General features: G+C 38.2%; 1 long non-coding RNA gene across 1 annotated transcript in view; it reads right to left on the reverse strand.

The window, feature by feature from the left end:
* Positions 1-17,892, reverse strand: part of LOC103237451 (uncharacterized) — a 592,913-nt gene that overhangs the window by 36,815 nt on the left and 538,206 nt on the right. The gene's annotated exons all lie outside the window — the stretch shown is intronic.

Consider the following 17,892-nt stretch of genomic DNA (forward strand, 5'->3'; position numbering starts at 1 on the left):
CACACAACTAATTTTTGACAGTCATGCAAAGGAAATTCAATGAAAGAAACACAGCCACTTCACAAATAGTGCTGGGGCAATTGGGCATCCACATAATAATAATAATCTACTCCTAAACATCCATTTATACAAAAATGAGCTCAAAATTCATCATGGAATTAAATGTAAAGACATAAAATTGTAAAACTTCAAAGAAAATAAATGAGAGAAATCTTTTGTATCTATGACTAGGCAAAGAGTTCTCAGATTTGACCAAAAGCATGATAGATAAAAAGAAAAATTACTAAGATGTTTTCATCAAAATTAAAAATTTTTCTTCAGCAAAAGCCAATATCAAAGAAATGAAAGACAAGCTTCAATTTAAGGGAACATATTTGCAAATCAAATAACCAACAAAAGACTAAGAGCTAAAATAAATTAAAAATTCTCAAAACTCAATGATAAAGAAAAACGAGCATTCAAATTAAATCATGGGCAAAGGACATGGAAAAGCATTTCACTGAAGACGATATACAGATAGCAAAAAAAAAAAAAAAAGCACTTGAAAAGATTTTCAACATCATTAGCTATTAATCCCATGCAAATTAAAACCAAAATGAGTTATTACTCTACATCTATAAGCATAAAGTAAAAAATATTGACACCACCAAATGATGAAGAGGGTGTGGAGAAATAGGATCACTCATACTCTACCAGTGGGAGTCCCAAATGTTATAGCCCCTCTGGAAAACATTTCTGTAGTTTCTTATATAACTTCTGTAGTTTTTTATGTCACTAAGCATGCAACTATCATACATGCCAACAACTGCATTCGTGAGCATTTATCCCAGAGAAATTAAAAATGTGGTCACACAAAAGCTTGTCCATGAATGTTCATAGAAGATTTTTCCTTAATTGTCAAAAATTGGAAACAAGCCACCCAGATGTCTTTCAGACAATGAATGGTTGAACAAACTGTGGTAAACCTATACCATGGAATACTAATTAGCAATAAAAAGTACAAACTATTAATGCAGCGACTTTGATGGATTCCAGGGGTTTATGCTAAGTTTAAAAAAGCCCATCCCAAAAGTTCACAAACTGTGTAAATCCACTTATATGGTAGTCTCAAAATGACAAATATAGAAATGGAGAGCATACTGGTCTTCACCAGGGCTCAGGAATTGGGGGAGGCAGGGTGGAGGTGACAGCAGCTATAAAAAGGCAACATAAGAATATTGTGGTGGTGGAACTTTTCTGTTGTAGTGACTATAAATTTCAATATCCTGATTGTGATATTGTACTATAGTTTTATAACATTATTTCTTGCAACTGCATGTGAATCATAATAATCTCAGAATTAAACGTTTAATTAAAAACTACTATATACTGGATATTGTCTTCTCTCCCAAACACTTAGATTTAAAATAATGTACTTTTTGAAAGTTTTAATCAATTTATTCTTCTTTTTAAATTAAACTTTCCTATTATAATTGTAAATGGAAACAATTAATACAATAGAAGGAAAGGATTTAAAACAATGCCTTTTAGTATCACATTTCAGCAGTCATCTCATTCACTTTCTTGTGTATTTCCCAGAATACACACACTCTGACTTACATACATCAAACATATACACAGAATCATTCATATTTGCATCTCACTTTTTGATGGCCACCTGGTATTAAGTGCCTTGTATGCCCTGTGATTTAATTTATTGTTCCTGTTTTGATCAACATCCTTTTTCTTCAGTTGCATTTTATTTTATTATTTTATTTTATTTATTTTTTAGTATTAGTATCCTTTACTAGTTGTTATATGAATCTGTGATGTGTCCAAATTTATAAAACACTCCAAAACATCAATTTTATATAAATAAAATAAAATATAACTTAAAAATGCAACATTGAATCATCTTGTAGCTTCACCTTTTTTATACTTGTGAAACTTCTCTGTAGAGTAAATTTGTGGAAAAAGAATTCTTGGAAAATTAATTTGTACATTTTTAGTTTTGATGGTGGACCTCAAAATTTAACCTTCAAAAAAGGTAAACCAAGTTACTTTCCCACAAAACTGTAGAAGACCTAGAATGAACATCTTTAAAAGCTTCTGTATTCGAGGCAGAGGGCTAAGGATTTTAGGGAAGTGTTGCATAGTAACTATTTTCTTCTCTGACTCTGCTAATAGATAACATGTAGGTGGACTACAGATTAAGCCTCATGCATCATCAGTGACTAATGGGAGAAGAAAGATAGCTGATTATCGGTCACACAAATACACATTGTGCATTTGATCACTATAAAAACATTGAAAACTGAATAATTTTATTTCCATTTATTATAAACTGAACTGTGCACCTTCTCCTCACCCCACCAAATTCATAAGTTGAAGCACCAACCCTTAATGTGACTGTGTTTGGAGGGCATTTAAAGAGGTAATTAAAAATAAATGAGATTATAAGGATGGGGCTGAAATCCAATATTACCAATGTCATTATAAGAAGAGAAAGAGACACCAATGACCTCCCTCTCTTCACCTACACACTGATGAAATACTATGTGAGAAGATAATGAGAAGCAGGCCATATGCAAGCCTAGAATAAATCCCTCACCATCAACCAAATCTGCCAACACCTTGTTCACGGACTTCTAGCTTCCAAAGCTGTGACAAAATACATTTCTGTTGCTTAAGCCAAACCCAGTTTTTGATATTTTGATATGGTCACCCTAGATGACTAATATACCATTCTAAACTTGAGAAAAGTGAGATCTAGAAATATTGAAACTTAAGTGGGTATACCCTTCTAGGTCTCTTTTTTTAAGTTAAGATCAAAAGGAAGATGGTACAGTAGGAAGCACAGGAATCTCTCTTTCCACCAAGACAACAATCACACTGGCAGAATCTGTCTGATATAACTACTTGGGAAATTTGTAGTGTATTGAAAGCTTGCGACTTCCAAGGGAAGCCTTGGACAGTAAGTTGTGTTAGCTTCATTCAGTTTCCACTCAGCACAGTGGCAGCTATGCCTCCCCCACCCACGCCCATTCTGGTGGCAGGCAGCTGTGCACAGATTTCTGGAGCAGCTTGCACACACATTGCAGGGGCCAGGGTGGGCAAAGAGGGTCCTATTCTCCAAATGCTCAAGATCTGTGCTCAAATTGCTGACTGCTGCTTCTGATCAAAGGGGTGCAGATACCGAGGCAGGCAGCCATTGTTGCCTTTCCTGCTCCAACTAAAATTACTTCCAGGGGATTAAAGAGCCAGCACCTCTTTCCCATCTTCATTTTTCTCTTTATCTCTTTTTGGGAACCAGGCATTAAAAATTAAGACATTAAGAAACAACTGCATATAGAGGAGAAGTTAGGAAGTGATTATGCATGCTCAGGGAAAGTTTCAGGCTCAGAAAAGTACTGAAAAGGCGTTAGATTTACTCCTCACACTGGTCATTGGCAAAGTCTACAATAATCAAAAAATAAATGAGAAGAATTATAAAATCCAGCAAATCCTGGGAAAGGGGAACAATCTAACTTTCAGAGTTTTCATACTATGAGATTCAGGTGCTCAGTTTTCAAAAAAAATTAAAATGTACAAAAGTAACGAGGAAAGTATACTCCATTAAAACACACACACACACACACACACACACACATAATTAAACGGCAACAACAACAAAAAATTCAACAGAAACTGCCTCTGGAAAATCCTCACAGTACATATACTAGACGCAATTTTTAAAACACCTGTCTTAAAAATTCTCACAGAACTAAAGGAATACATAAAGAAAGTCAACAAAATAATGTATGAACAAAATAGAAATATCAGTAAAGAGATAGAAAACCTAAAAAGAAACAAAAAATACATTTTTGAGATGAAATTACAGAAACTAAAATGAAAAATTTGCTAAAGAAATTTAAAGGTAGATTTGAGCAGGCAGATGAAATAATCAGCTCACTTGATGAAAGGACAATGGAAATTATTGAGTCTGAAGTATAAAAAGATAAAGATGATGATAAGTAAACAAAGCCTAGGGGACATATGGGACACCATCAAGTAGACTAACACACACGTTGTGGGAATCCCAGAATAAGAAGAGATTAAAAAAAAAAGGGGAAGAGAAAATATTATTTTAAATAATGGTAAAAAAAAAAAAAACCTCCTACATTTGATAACAGACATGAATATAAACATCTAAGAAGTTCAAGTTCAACAAATTCCATGTAGATGACCTTAAAGAAACCCACATCAAGACACAGTATAGCCAAACTTCCAAAACACAAAAACAAAGAATATTGAAAGCAGCAAGAGAGAAGTGGTTTGTCACATACAAGGGATCCTCAATAAGATCATCAGTAGATTTCTCATCAGAAACTCCAGAGGCCAGAAGGCAGTCAGTCAATATACTCAAAGTGGTGGCCAAATTATCCTTTATAAGTGAGGGAGAAATTAAGGCATTCCCAGATAAACAGAAGTTGCCACTAGACCTACCTTGCAAGAAATGCTTAAAGGAGTCCTGAAAGATGAAATGAAAGGACACTAAAAAATAACTTGAAGCCACCTAAAGAAATAAAGATCTCAATAAAGGTAATTATGCAAGCAATTATAAGAGCTAGTATTATTGTAAAAATGATTTTTACACTCCAGTTATTTTCTACATGATTTAGGAGACTAACACAATTTAAACAATGTTCATCTAAAAGCTAGTATTATTGTAAGTTTGGTTTGTAACGTCATGTTTTGGTTTCTACACATCTTAAGAGACTAATTCATAGTGGTTCTAGAAGTTTTTCAAAGAAGATGAGAGCCTTGAAGATGAGGAGCATAGTGACCTGCCATTGGAAGCTGACAATGATCAGTTGAGAGCAATCATCTTGACTGATCCTTTTATGAATACATGAGAAGTTGCTGAAGGACTCTACGTTGAGCATTCTACAGTCATTTGGCATTTGAAGCAAATTAGAAAGGTGAAAAAGCTCGATAAGTGGGTGCCTCATGAGCTGAGCAAAAATAAAAAAAAAATCATCATTTGAAGTGTCATTTTCTCTTACTCTACACAACAACAATGAACCAATTTTCAATCAGATTGTGATGTGTGACAAAAAGTGGATTTTATGTATGACAACTGGCAATGACCACCTCTGTGGCTGGTCTGGGAAGAAGTTTCAAAGCACTTCCCAAAGCAAAACTTGCACCAAAAAAAGGTCATGGTCACTGTTTGGTGGTCTGCTGTCGCTCTTATCCACTACAGCTTTCTGAATCTCAGTGAAACTATTACATCTGAGAAGTATGCTCAGTAAATCGACGAGATACACTGAAAACTGCAATGCCTGCAGCTGGCATTGGTCAACAGAAAGTTGGCTGATCAACAACTTTTTGCTGGAAAACGCTTCCACAACCATCAGGATGTACAAAATGCTTTCCAAGAATTCACCAATTCCTGAAGCACGAATTTTTTATGCTACAGGAATAAACAAACTCATTTCTCATTGGCAAAAATATATTGATTGTAGTGGTTCCTATTTTTATTAATAAAGATGTGTTTGAGCCTAATTTTAATGATTTAAAATTCACAATCTGAAATGGCAATTACTTTTGCACCAACGTAATACTTACAGTGGAATCAATCCCAAGCATGGTTGGGTTAGGGTTAGGGTATCAAACCATGCCTGGGTTTAGGAATCAAAATAGGTAAAATCACTGAAAGTTTTACCCATGGTCTGCCTCAAACTAATTATGCAAAGTCAGTCATTGCATGTCTGTTTCATTATTCATGGAATAGAAATAAAAATCCCTACCTCTTAAGGACATTGTGAGTTTTAAATGAGAGAATGTAGTCAAAAATACTGCACACATTTTAACATGTTTTGTAAATGTTAGGAAGCAAGCCTATTTTATCTACAGTCAAATGTATGAAAGCAGTGTTTAATAAAATCTTAAATAGACTGAAACCAAGTTAACCAGTTTCCTTAATTAGCAAGATAACATGCTTCTAATTTGCAAAGAAAAAAGAAAATCACAAGAAAATGAGCTGACATCTATCTCTTATTTTAAAAAAAAAAAGTCTAAGAAATACCCTGGGGCCATATTAATTCAATTAGATCCCAAACATCTTTTTATTTCCTCCTGAACTTGAAAATGAAAATTATCACTTATAATTCATGGGGCTAGTTTTTTTAATGAGATGGTGGGAGGGGGCAGGTAGAGAGAGAGAGAGAGAGAAAGAGAGAGAGAGAGAGAGAGAGAGAGTGTGTGTGTGTGTGTGTGTGTGTGTGTGTGTGTGTTGGGTATGAGGGGAGACAGGGCTATTGGCATCCAGACACATCCTGCTAGTAAAGATTACTGTTGTCAGGATGCAGTTCGGGAGGAGGTGTAGGGGTCAGAAGAGAGAAGAAATTAAATAAGAGCAAAAGGTTCAGAAAGTTGCAGTAGCATACACTAACATCTGCTTACCATGTGCCACACAGGGCTCTTATGTAAATTCAATTCATCTGTAAAACGACACTGTGAAATAGAACTATTACTATTCCCATTTTACAGATAAGAAATTGAGACACAAAGATGTTAGGTCATTTGCCAAAGATCGCACAGCTAAAAAGTGCTAGGTCCAGTAGTTCTACTCAGGCAGTCTAGCTCCAGATACAGATCCAGGGGCGCTATTCATATATTCTGCATTCTTCAAAATTTTTTTGAACATAGACTCTGACTTAGTGATAAATCTAAGGTGAGAACAAATATTGATTTGTCATGTACTATGTTCTAGAAGCTTTCTATACTTTCTATTATTTCCTAATACTACCAGTTTTCCTAATTCTTCTCCTAATTGAGATGAGTTAAGAACATAAATTAAGGTCATCTTTTTTCCTTTCATTCCCATTGTGAAAATTAACTTGATGCTCAGAGGTTTATTGTGTTCCCCAAAGTCACATGGCTCATATGGCGAAAAGATAAAATTTGATCTCAGGTCTTTTTTACTTTATTTAATTCTCTTGGAATATGAAAACAAATATCCTAGTTATATAAGAAACAGATATTTTACCCAGCATTGATATGACAATTGTAATTTTTGGAGGATATACTTTGTGTCCATTTGGGATCTCTGAGTAGTAGACACCAAAATGGAATTAGATGTGCAAGAGGTGTATTGGGGAAATGCCAGTAAAAAACAAATGGTGAAGAGGGAAAGAATAAGCAGAGGGACACTTCAGGGTGTGATGCAGATGTAGGATCTGTGAAAGGAGACAGGGAAATTAGGATGATTGGGTAGAAGAGGCCTCAAACTGCTGGGAAATTCTGAGAAAATCTTGGCCAGGCCAATGAAAATATCTCTAACGAAGCCTGACATTAGAGAAATCCTATGCTGAGTAGAAATGGTCCTGCTGAGTCATTGTCTGTGACCTAAGATCCACTCAGAGATCTCCAGGCATTGTTGTGAAGATGGTGGCAGGTTTAAAGGTAGAACAAACGGTTGTCAACCAGCTACATTTCTCACGGCAGTTCTCTTGAAGGAAGATCTGAGTGGTACATGTAATAGGCCACTTCAACTTCTTGTGTTCCTGTACACACAAGAAGATAATGCATGGAGATAATTTGTTCACTGTGATATTTACCAATGGACTCTGAATGCAACTTTCCATCCCATTGGATTCCAGTGCTGAAACAGGAGTGAGGCTCCAGATGTAGAGGAGGGATTTCATTGGATTTGCCCTGGATAGGGTACAAGTTACCTGAAAATATATAAGGAAGGGAACAGTAGGAAAAGACCAAAAAAAAAAAAATACTGTTATGCTCAAGCATATTGAGTTTTAGAGAAAGCCAGCAGCTGGGCCATGTGGCTGAGCAGTTTTTCTACCTACTTATAGCTAAGGTACAGACAGGGAGGGTCTGGGCCATAACTCTGTAAATCTATTAGTCATCTTGGTCCTATTCCATTATCTGTTGGTGTTTAGTAAGGTTCTCTTAGTGAATGCTGGACTTCCTGGCTGCATCAAGAAGAAACATAGAAGCAAATTTGGTTGTGTATTTTAGAGGGGGGAGTAGTGGCCTTCTGGAGACCTACAGGGCAGAAGAACCAGAGAGAGAGAGAGAGAAACAAAGAGACAGAGAGCGCTCAGAAAAGATGGAGAAATCCAGGAACATGTTCTTGTTACTTATATAACTCTTCCTTCTCATTCATTCATTAAAAAACAATAGTTTTGGTCCCATATTGTCCTCAAATCGGTATATGAGGCCCTGTAGATACAACCATAAACAAGAAATATTACCGATTGGCCAGGGGACCAGTGGCTCATGCCTGTAATCCCCACACCTTAGGAGGCTGAGGCAGGCGGATCACTTGAGGTCAGGAGTTCAAAGACCAGCCTGGCCAATATGGTGAACTCCCCATCTCTACTAAGAATACAAAGGAATTAGCCAGGCATGGTGGCGTGTGCCTGTAATCCCAGCTACTCAGGAGGCTGAGGCAGCATAATCGCTTGAACCAGGGAGGCAGAGGTTGCAGTAAGCTGAGATCGCACTACTGCACCGCAGCCTGGCCTACGGAGTAAGACTCCATCTCTAAAAAGAAGAAGAAGAAATATTGCCTATTCTTCAGGAGCTTATAGGTCAGTCAAATCTTCCAAAACCATGGAGGGATTCATGTCTTATTTTAGGGAAGGAGTCTTTGTTCTTGTGGAATTCTTTGAGGAAGGACAAAGTGATGGAGGAGATGCGCAGTTTTGTCAGTTACCATTATTCCTCTGCTTGTTCATGAAAGGTGACAGAATCTGTGTGCAAACATCTTAACTCAGAATATGACCTTCTGCCTTCAAAAGAAAAAAAAAAAAGATTATTAGAACCAACCAGACAAGGAAAATTTTTGTTATAGGATCCCCAACAAAGTTACAGAATTTTCGTTCCCTCTCCCTTTCTCTCTCTCTCTCTTCTCTCTCTACTCACCCTACCCTCTTCACATTTGCTTCTTTTCTGATTAATTGTAGAAATGATATTGGACTGGGAAACAGAAGGTCTAGAATTGGATCCCAGATTCTCCTCTGCTGAAAAGTAACTTTACTTTTTTGACCCTGACTCAGACTGAATCTCATCATTGTAAAATATCTCTTCACATAATTGAAACTGTTTACAACATATCTGACATGTAACAAGTACCCAGTAAATGTTACTCCCTTCTCTCCCTGTTCCCTCCTTTCTTACTTTTTTCCTCTATTGTTTTCTTAGACATGTTTCCAAGGTAAAGTTCAATAATTTTAATGCCATGCGTTATTCCTACAAGACATTCAGGTACAAATGCTTGAGGGAAGGTTCTAGTTAAAAGCCTGGATTCATACATCAAAGCTCACACATGCAAAATTGGGCATAGATTGAGTGGTACTTAAGTGAGTAAGCATAAGTATAGCCCACAGGTAAGATCTACGTAACAACTGACAGTAAGTGTCCGCTTCCTGTCCCTGTAATTGTTTTTATGCAGCCTGGAGTGAGACTCAAGCCAATGATAAATAGTACCTGCACAGTTTTCTGATGCAAACTTTTGGCTCATACCTCAAACATTTGTGATAAATAAAGTTTGGTTCATTTTTCTTCAGTGTCATATTTTTACCGGCGGGTCTTTGTTCTTAGAGCTCCCAAGATGGTGGTGGGCTGCTCCCAAGATGGCAGCAAGCCTTTTGTTCTCTTACCTGGGGCTCTTGGCCTCACAGATTCCAAGGAATGAAACCCTGGGCCATGTGTTGAGTGTTATAGCTCTGTTAGAAGCTGTGGGTCATGGAAGAGAACCAGCGACTAGTATTCAGCTCGATTAGGACGAACCCAGGCACTTAGCCACACAGGAACAATGGCAAGCCTCTAGCCCAATCGGGAGTGGCAATGGGAGCCTCCTTGGATCAGAAGTGCAGCGGACACCCTGCCGGATCTGGAGACATGGAAGTCAGCAGCAGGTCTGTGACAACAGTGATCAGGAGTGGTGGACAGCGAGCAAAAGCTCAGCTCTAGCCAGAACAAACACGGACCAGAAGAATGTGCCGCTGCAAGATTTAATAGAGTGAAAACAGAGCTCCCATACAATGGGAGGGGACCCAAAGCAGGTTGCCTGATCTGGCTCGAATGCCTGGGTTTATATCCTGATCATTGTCCCTCCTCCTACTCTCAGGTGATAGATAATTGACTATTTCTTTACCTCCTGCTTTTAGCCTAATTGGTATTTTAGTGAGTTCTTTTTACTATCTGATTGGTTGGGTGTGAACTGAGCTACAAGCCCCACGTTTAAAGGTGGGTGTGGTCACCTTCCTCAGGTAGGCTTAGGAATTCTTAGTCAGCCTAGGAAATCCAGCTAGTCCTGTCTTTCAATATGAATCTATGTATAAAGCCTTCAGTTATCATGAGTCACTAGGATTGTATGGATCTCCTAGGTCAGCATCACTCCTGGTGATCTCTGGAAAGCCTACTATTCCTTCTTCTTTCAAAATTATTTCATTTCTCAGCCAGGCATAGTGGCTCATGCCTGTAAGCCCGGTACTTTGGGAGGCTGAGGTGGGCAGATTACTTGAGGCCAGGAGTTTGAGACCAATCTGACCAACAGGGCAAAACCCAGACTCACTAAAAATACAAAAAATTAGCCAGGCATGGTGGTGTGTGCCTGTAATTCCAGCTACTCGGGAGTCTGAGGCAAGACAATCACTTGAACCTGGGAGGCAAAGGTTGCAGTGAGCTGAGATTACACCACCACACTCCAGCCTGGGTGACGAATTGAGACTGTCTCAAAAAAAACAAAACAAAACATTATCTCATGTCTTGACTCCCTGGTGCCTGATAAAGGTTTTTGTTTCTCTATTGCTATCATGGAAGCTGTTTTCTTGTCCCTTTTTAATGCAATTGTGAGGATACTTCTAGGCTTTTCTTTTGACTCACATGCTCATAAAGAGAATTAGGCTTGGCAAGGCTGATAGCCACAGACCCATAAAAACCCCTATTTCCATCACACCTCCTTCCAACATACTGAATGCTGAGGACTAGACTTGAAAAAAGAACCACTTTCATTCAGTTTAATAATTCACCAAATATATACTGAAGGACTACCATATGCCACATTCTATATGCTCTAATGATAGAGAATAAATAACAAGTCATGCACCAATTCAATACCATAAATACAAGAAGCTATAAGAGGACAAAAAAACAAGAATCTAGTCATTGTTGAGAGGTGAAGAAAGTTAATAAGAGCAGGTGATATTTGCGCTGTCTTAAAAAGATACAAATGAGTTTGTCAGTCTGACAAAGATGGTGAGAAAATGCATTCTAAACAGAGGAGGAATTATGTAACAACATTAAAAAGGCCAAAAACACAGCATTTTTGAAAAATAATTAAGGCTAGAGTCAGGAAAGTAAGAAATAAGGTTTTCAAGATAGCAGAAATGATGAAAAATGTCCAGATTTTGTAATGCTCTGCTAGTTTGCCTTTATTCTATAGGCTGTGAGAACCACTGAAGGCCTCTTAACTGGTGCATGCATGAATGATCATATTTGTATTTTGAAAAAATCTCTCAAGTGGCAAGTAAAGATTCAAGTAAATAAAGATTCTTAGAAGACAAGTACAGAAGTAAATAAATGAGTTAAGTAGTCACTAAATAATGCAAGTCACTGACGATAAAGATATTCAGGGAGTTGAAGTGAAAGGATTCTGTGGTGGATAGGATAAAACACAGGGAGTTAAGGAAAAGTGATTATTTGAGGACAAAGCTCACATTTCTTAAAGTACTTGGGGAAAGCTCTTGATACCAAGACAACATTTAGGCTGATAGTTCTTGAAATGCTAAGACAAGCTAAAATAACCAACATTTATTCAATACTCACTATGGGTCAAACGCTATTGTCACATGTACTTGCATGTACCATAAGTAATTACAATTGTGATGAACACAAAAAACAGGCAGAAAGTAGAATGAGTATTTGGAGCAAAGATATTGAATATGACTTCAGGAATCTTTGATATTGGGGTATGATATTCATCTTAAATTAACCATTATGTATTGGGCTTTCATTACCTGTGAAGCTCCTGCAGACGAGGAGAAAATACCTAAGAATTAAGCAATTCACTTGTCCACTTACCAAGCCTCCATTCTGAGTTATTAAGTTATACCAAGAAGATTCCTAGGAGTGTTTCTGTGTGGTGAAGATAGCAAACAAATAGGTCGGTGAGGATCCAATTTGTCACAACCAGAATCAGGAGACACTGAGAGAAGCTTGTTGTAAGGTCCATGGGTGCCGTGAGTTGCCTCAGGGGTTGTGAATTCTATGCCCACCAACATAATACAGTTCCTGAGCACCTGCTTTATGCCTGGAACTGTGCTGAGCACTCTGTATGATCTCATAATAAACCTTCAAGGTAAGGAAAAATTCTTCCATCTTACTGGTAAAGAAACTGAAGCTAAGAGATAAATGACTTTCCCAATACCTTACTGGGAGTTGGTGGGGGCCAGAGTTCACTTCAATGCCTGTTTCCAGACTCCATATTCTTTCCAGAACACTATGTTGGCTTTATCAACAGTTCAAGAGAGCTCAATGTTGCAAATATTGATGAAACATTCTCTTGTGCCAAGCGTTGTGTAAGGTTTTTAGGACTCCTGACCCTGAGAAGCAAATAGAATAGAAAGAGCAACAGACATAAGCAGCAATTCAATGCAAAGAAGTGAGTAGAATGCCTGGAAGTGAAGAGGGTGGTTTGGAAATACAAACTTAAGCTGGAGTTCCAGAAAGATTTTCTGGAGCATATGATGCCTTAGCTGACTCTAGGGAGGATTACTGAGATTTAGTAAGAAAAGGAAGGTGGGTGAGGCAGGAAGTAAGTGGCTGGAGATGAGGTGAATCTTGAAGAAGAGCCTAGACCAGCTCATTCAGAGGCCATATGAGGGGTCAAGATCATGGAGAGATTGAATGCTTCACTAACTCCATCTTTATCTTTGGCAATGATTAGCCCTTGATGTGTTTCAAGTGAGATTTTTATGTTAGATCATTTAGGATGCATTTGGAATAATGGATTTTAAGAACTTAAAGGATGAGTGGAGTGCAAATGATGAGAATGGAGACAGAAAAACTGGCTAGCAAGCGTGACAGACAGCATTTATCTCTCTCCTGTGTCCATTCATCCCTATTTTGGATAAATCTACTCTAATTGTATTCTAAAGAACCACTTCCTCTTTAACTGCCAGTCCATGTGCTTCCATTGGCAGTGATTTCCCATCAAACCTTAGGGGTGGGCATGTGACTCTGTTTTGGGCAATCAGAGCATTATGCTGTCTTAACTACAATGATTGTTTCAGGTATGGACACAGGACTAATTTGAAGTCTATGAGATGCAATGAGATTTCTACCAAAACTGCTGAGCAAGGCAGGCACTTTTTCTATTGGGCATGAATCTAAGAGTGTACAGTCTTCTTGTAGGCAGCCTTCTTGTCACCATGCAGAGTCTGGGAATCAAAGCAACATGGATATGGCAGAGCCAAGAGAGATAAGCCCTGTTGTTCAATGCCTGTCAAGTCATACGTAAGAACTATTCAGAAGATTTCTTCAGCTAATAAGTTTTACATTTGTTTAAGCCCAAATTGAAGTTGAAAGGTCTACTATCTGTGAAAAAAGAAAAATGCAAGAAAAAAATATCCCATCTACAGAAGCCATCTGCAACAATCATGAGGTTTTCAAATATGATATCGGACTATATCACTTCTTTCTAAGCCGCCTCAATTTCCTTACCTATAAAATAGGTTTGGTTATATAACTTTTAAGGTGTTTCCCTGTCCAACACTGCATGCAGTGTTGAGTTTAATGCAGATACATTTTTTGCAGTCACATAAGCTGAAAATGCCTCCTCAACACCCATTTGCACTTCCCCAAAGTTGTCTTCGTTCATCCCTGAGCAGAGAACTTTCAATTTAGCCAAGACCCATTAGGGAGATTCATAGCTAAAGGGAAACTTTCAAATGACTTTCCCATCATCCTCCTTTCAGAAGTTCATGAGAACCCAGAGCTGACTATACATCCTCTTCCCTTCACAGTAAGGAAGACTGTTACATGAAAAATTCATTAGTGCTTTGCGTCTCAAATGCTTAGTTCCCCTGCCACAGAGGGTTCATAACTCCCACTGAAAAGAGAGTAGATTTAATCTGCTCAGAAGAATTCACCTCTGAATACTCAATCTTGCCAAAGCATATACATTTGCTTCTTTGTGACATTCTCCATAGCATTACCTTCGCTTTCCTTTTGTTTGTAGCAATAAGAACATGGAGTAGTTATTAACAGATGGTGCAAAATGGGGATTCATTTGAGTTATATGGCGTCATCCACAGAGCGGAATTTAAAGTCATGAGCTTATATTTTCATGCATAGCAATAGTGCGGTGGGTTATATCTCCCTAGTGCATTTGGAAGCGAGAACTATCTCCTTTATGATTCAGGCGTGATGGAAATCCTCCCTATACTTGCTTAATGCAGTCATGCCTCATAGTTTTCAGACAGCGCATTCCATTTGATTCAATTCCTTCAGCATTACTGAGCTGTTTTAGATGCTGCAAATATAAACATGAAAAAGATGTGATTCCAGTCCTCATGAAACTCAAAATTTTGTAGTGGAGAGAGGCAAGTACACACACACTTAGAGTCCAGCATAGCAAGTACAAGGAAAAGGGCCTGTGAAGGTATAGGCATTGTACAGAGAAAGGAGTGATGAACTACAGTGGAAAGAACTGGAAGAAACAATACCTGGGACTGATTCTGAAAAATGAGGTGGAATAAATGAACGTGGCAGAGGCTATTATTGTACTCCCAGGAGAGAGCCCAGCACATGCAAAGACACAGAGACATGATGCAGGTTAGCATTTTGCTGATGGTAAGTGGTTCATTGGCAGCAGGGTAAAGTGCCAAGAGAGGGGCTGTGATAGGAGAGGAGGCTGAAAAGACTCGAGTTCAGCAGGAGGAGAAATAGGAGGCAACTTTGATGCAATAGTCTAGAGAAAGGCCTGAATGACAGCAGTTGCGGTAGGAATGGGAACTGGAGGCATCAGAGACACATTAGGAAGTAGGGCTGGAAGGGCTGGGTGACTAACTAGTCTGTGGGGTTGGAGGTGATAGAGCAGGTAGAGCCAAAGAAGCCTTGTAGGTCTGCCTTCAAAAGCAGTCACACTTGCAACATGCCTTCCTTGAGCGCACGTTTTCATCTGCTTTGGGCTCTGCAACCAACTCAGCAGGGCTCCTCTTTTTCTGTAGAATTGGCCCATCATCATTTCAGGAACTGTAATTTTCAAATAAAATATTTGAAGTGTAATTTTCAAATGAAATATTTGAAGTATAATCTTCAAATGAAATATTCAGAAGCCCTCTTAACCTTACACCGCAACCAAGTTTCCTAAGTTTATTAAAATAAAACAGGTTTGCTAATTTTACTAAAACAGGTGAAAATTTCCATCCCCATCTGCCTGACTCCTGTATCTGTATGTTATTTTATTTGGAACTTGGGTGAGGAAGAGAGGAGTACTCCTCATAAGCTTCTTCCAACACCAAAACCCGAGTCCAGATTTCCTTTCTCAACCACACTCGGCCTTCTCTTCATTCACTTGTTTAAAGAATGAAAATGTTATTGAAGCAAAAATTGAGCTCTTTAGCACTGTTGTGTTTCCCCTTCTGCACTGGGCTCCCTGGCACACACCCTCTCATTTCCAAAGCATTCCATTCTCCTCTGACTTGGCGTAACTTCATACAGCACCCCTGAGTTTGTAGAATTCACTCTGTAATGAGCGACTTGGCTGGTGTTTCCTGTTCCTCAGCCAATCATCGCATAGATGTTTACTTGGAATGAGCCTTTTCTCAATTTTCCACAATTAATAAGGTTTGGCCACATAGTGGGCATCAAAAATAAAAAGATTCCAAATTATTCCATTATTGTCTGAAGGAATTAAAATTATTTTCCAGCTGGGTGAAATGATTTCTGAGGGTTTTCTAGGAGAGTTTAGTTGAATATGTCTTGAAACTGATGATAAACCTACTAAGCTTAATGATCATTCAATATGTCTTTAAACTTAAAACTACTTCTCCAACAGTGTCAAATTCATGCAACTCTTGACTATTGTAGAAAATAATCCAGAGATCCCTGCCAACAGAATTCTATGCATTTAGACTTCTCTTGCTGTTTTTTACTCTACGGGCTTAAACCATAAAATTCAGATTTCTATCATCACAAGTTGACTTTTACCCAGTGCCCAAGGATTGGGGATTAAGTGAATATTTTCAGAGTTTCTAATATATACTTTATTTTTAGTTTGAAATACATTATCTTATTCAGTTTTCACATACATCTTTTAAAGGTAAAGAAAGCAAAGCTCTGAGAGGTTAGGTGACTTGCCTGAGATAGCACAAGCTAGTAAGTTGTAATGTAGTAACTGGGAACCAGGGCTTCAAAACCCATATTCTTTGCAAATAATAAAATTCTGCCCTCAAAACAATTTTTTCTGGTCTAAAATGTGAACTATGCAATGATCAGTAATGGGTTTAAATTCTCATGAAGCCTCCATTGTAAATTGTGCATTATGAAATTAAAAGTGGGCAACCATATAAATGAACAGCTTTTTATAGAGGGAATTAACATATTAGAGAAATGTAAGAGGAGTCAAATCACATTCAGTTATAAGCATGGAAAAAAATTACCCATTCCATCTTTAGGAAAATGGTACCATTTTAGACAATTCAGGTCAAGTCCATCTCTATATCCAAAACTGGAGAAAACCTTTTTAGTATAATGAATTTGTTTATGGAACTTGAGGTACACCAGAGAAACATGCATAATATTTTATGTGTGTCAGCTCAGAGAAAGAGAGTGTAATCACTGCGTTTAAGTCAATAATGATAATGAAACTCTGTAGCATCTTTCTATGCCAATAAAAATAATGATTCCCTTGAACATATATATGGCTATTCATTTAATAAAGTACTTCCATTGATGTAGGTTTATTTGATCATCACAACAGTGCTAGCGGGAATTAACATCTTGCTTTTAGCAAAAACAAAATTGAGAGTTTTAGAGGTCAAATGCTCTATTTGGGCCACGGCAGGTAACCAGCAATACTGGAGTTGGTGTCTTGGGTTTTGACTCCTGAGCTCTCCCCTCTAGCACCTACTGCTTCCAGAAAATTAGTTTTCCAACTTGTTTGACTCTTTAAAGAGCATTTGGACTCTGTTAGATCATTTTATAGTCCTAGAATGAAGTGAGTTTCTGAAGTTGTCTGATGAATAACATTTCTCTTCCCCACTCAGGTTCTAAACAGATTGATGAAGGAAAAAAGATACCTTGACCAATAAAGCACTAAACTCCCCCTTCATTACTGAAAAATACAGAGCTGGAGCGTGTATCTTGGAGTGGGCCTGCTGTCTAAACTTCAGGATTAGACTAAATTACCCACAGGGTTATAGATCACTTTCCATAGGGGCAGACATCCCAGGCTGGGAAGAGTCTGCCCCTGAAGGAGGAGTGGTAGAATGTGATGTCAGAAAGCACACTTTCAGGGAGAAGAAGGGACGGGCTGAGCTGATCGCGCCCGATTTGATTTATGTTTCCCAAATTTACCAGTAAGTTAAATCCCTCTGCCTCCTTTGGGGAAGAAAGAGTAAAAGGGTAGAGCCTATTACAGCTGGTAAAGCTCCAAATCTTTATAAGAAATATCATACGTAGGGAGAAAGAAGTAAAGCCTGGCAGTCCTGTATGTTGTTCACTCATTCATTTTTTATTTATTTGCTTATTTATTTGAAACGGAATCTCGCTCTGTCACCAGGCTGGAGTGCAATGGCGCAATCTCGGCTCACTGCAACCTCTGACTCCCTGGTTCAAGCGATTCTCCTGCCTCAGCCTCCCTAGTAGCTGGGATTACAGGCACGAGCCACCATACCC

Source organism: Chlorocebus sabaeus, chromosome 8 (assembly GCF_047675955.1).
Source record: "Chlorocebus sabaeus isolate Y175 chromosome 8, mChlSab1.0.hap1, whole genome shotgun sequence".
Classification (NCBI taxonomy): domain Eukaryota; kingdom Metazoa; phylum Chordata; class Mammalia; order Primates; family Cercopithecidae; genus Chlorocebus; species Chlorocebus sabaeus.